Raw genomic sequence first — 3126 nt, 5'->3', positions numbered from 1 at the left:
GGATTAATATGTACATTTTATTGAAGGTTTTTATATTCCGCGAATGTTTTTATTAACTCTAATAAATAGAACTATGTTGATGAGTAAATCCAACACCCAGATGTGAGGCACCGGTAACACGGCCTTACATATTATCCACATTAGCAACTGTTATCCTTGTGTGTATATCAGTTTATGCATAACTTGCTATTTGTTTGCTTGCTTTATTTTTACTGCATTCGTAGAGGTTCATCATTATAGTATGATCATATGACCGTCGTAGTGGCCGGCGTCTAATCGCATGACATTGGTTTCACCAACAACTCATTTTTGGTAACAAATGCCCGATTCGCATGGCAACAGGTTAGCCCTTTTTTATTATTTGTTTGAATTGTGTACATGATATGGTTAAATTTTTATCTCACAGGAATAGTTTTCACTTTTTTTATATATTATATTATATCTCACTGTACTGGTGTTTACTTACTCAACCTCGTTTTGACAAAAATCTATTTTATTTTCTACGCATATGCAGGGTTAGATTTAATTGATTGAAAGCTTTGGAAGAGAATTAACTGAGTGCTTTAAGTTAAAGGAATATTATCAAGACAACTTATCAAGACTTAAATTTTGAACTTATTTATTTTATTTTGATTATTTGTACTTGTTTTGTGGGATTGTTTTTATTGTTTGATTATTTAATTGAAATTAATAGATGTTATTATTTTTAAATTATTGCATGATTGTAGCTTGAGAGCTGTGAGTAATCATCTCACGCCCCGGCATTTCCGCCTTAGGTTGGGGTGTTACAGATTGGTATCTGAGCCGAAGTTTTAAGATAGGTTGTTAGTGGTGCTTTAGTAACATGATTAGGAGCCGAACACGTGCTTATGTGATTGCCTTATGTGTTTAATTTATTTTTTTACAACTTTCTTAGATAATTATTTAATTATTGTTTATTGTCATGCACACACACACAATTCTGAGGCTTTGACTCAACTTCAAAGATAATTTTTCTTAAAGAATTTAAATCAAACTGATTGCATTTTTATTTTTGGGAAATTCCTTAAGAATTCCCTACTTTCGTTTTTACTCCTTCACCTTAGGGCAAGGTTATGTGACAAGTCCCTTAGTAACTGGAAGGGGGAGAAAATTGTGAGTCGGGCCTTGGCAAACTAGTTCTGAGAACCAAAGGTAAGACGTTATTCCTAACCTATAGGATAACATGACCACAATACTCGATCTTATAGGCCAATGCGGGACACAACTGTCATATGACCGACACCCTAGGTTGTCAAACGTGAACGCATTAGCGGTTGCAATTTTATTTAAACCGAATTCACAGTGGTTCGTGGCTAAATCGGTCCTTTCCGATTATTGTGTTTTGTTATTTAAATGGTTAGTTGGGTGAAAAGTCCATGGAACCCATAGGAACTCCTACTATCCATTTCTCAGTTTGTTTTGCGTTTTTGTTGGAGTAATCATATGTAGTGATTCACAAGATACTCCAACTACCCACATTTTTATTTCGTTAGTTCGTTATTTAGTCGGTACTGTTAAAATGACATGGAACTCTCATGGGCTGTCCAACTCTATTGTATTGACAGTTCATTAATTAGTTGGTACAGTTAAATTCCATGTACAGTTAATCCATTTCTCAATTTGTTTTGTGTTTTTGTTGGAGTAATCATATGTAGTGATTCATGAGATATTCCAACTACCCACATTTTAATTTCGTTAGTTCGTTATTTAGTCGGTACTGTTAAAATGTCATGGAACGCTCATGGGCTGTCCAACTCTATTGTATTGACAGTTCGTTAGTCATTTGGTATAGTTAAATTTCCATGTAACGCTCATGTGCCGTCCAACTCATTTGTTTTTATTCGTTTGTTCATTGGGCCTTTCAAGCTGCCATGGAAAGCTCATGGGAGGCCAACACACACACTTTTTTTTGTTAGTTGTTTGTTAAGTTAACTTAATCAATAAATTTTAATTTTTAAACTGACCTCATATCCTCATCTAGTTATCACACATTAATCATTTTGACTACATCAACTCATAAGTATATACGCAATGTACCCCTTATCTAACAATCTTTTACCTTTATTCCTCAAAGAATGTCTTCACTAAGAAACCACCGTCATCATCAACGTGCATCTGGTTCTCACGATCGCCATCTGGCTTCTAGAATCACCAAAGAGTTTGCTGTTGCTATGCTCACAATCATAACCCAAATCCAGAGCCTCAACTCTGATGTATCTGTTACTTTGGCTGCATCGAACAATTACGACTTTCGTAACTTTTTGAGTACCAAACCTACTTCTTTTTGGTGGTGAGGATAATGCCACCAAGTTGCTGCAATGGTTCGAGAAGATGGAGAATTTGTTCATCCACTGTGAATGTCTGGACGCCAAACAGACGAAGTTCGCCTCGAACGTTTTCGTGGACCGAGCTATCACATGGTGAAATTCCTTGAAGGTCGACCAAGGAGCTGATTTGGTAGTAGCCATGCCTTGGGAGCATCTCAAAGAGGCTATGAAGAAAGAGTTTTGCCCCGAACATGAACTACAAAGGCTTGAAGCAAAGTTTTAAGAGCTCAGGGAAATCGGTGGGGATAACTTGCTGTAACATTTCGAAATTTCTAGGTATAATATATATTATTTACGTTGGAAGAATTAAATTGAGTTAGTAGAATAATAATAATAATAAAATTATAATAAAGATAGAAGGATGGTAGGCTAATTAGATGGAAATTAATTATGGACTTAAAGAGAATATGGGCCTAAGGTCCATGGACTTAGGGAGTATAAGTACCCCTTAAACCCTAATCCTTTCCACCTCCATCATTATACACCTTAGACTTCACCATAAAAAAACATACACTTAAGCCAGACACTCTCTACTCTATTCCATTCAATGATCTGAGACCAAACGAAGGTCAGAAATCATTTTTCTCAGCTAGCTCAACATATTAGAACCCGAAACCGCAGCCTCGGATGCCAAATGAGCCGTTTGAATCTAGATGTAGCTTATTCCAGGTTTTAATTGACCAAAAGAGAGCTTAAGGGCCACCATAGCTCGGATCTGGACACCCGAAGCTATCCAGGTCATAAACGATCAAACTCCGGCCAACCATGGCAGTTAACG

Source organism: Bidens hawaiensis, unplaced genomic scaffold (assembly GCF_021521415.1).
Source record: "Bidens hawaiensis isolate Kalapana, Puna unplaced genomic scaffold, B.hawaiensis_p1.1 tig00020774_1, whole genome shotgun sequence".
In the NCBI taxonomy this organism is placed as follows: domain Eukaryota; kingdom Viridiplantae; phylum Streptophyta; class Magnoliopsida; order Asterales; family Asteraceae; genus Bidens; species Bidens hawaiensis.
Note: the sequence above shows the minus strand (reverse complement) of the source record.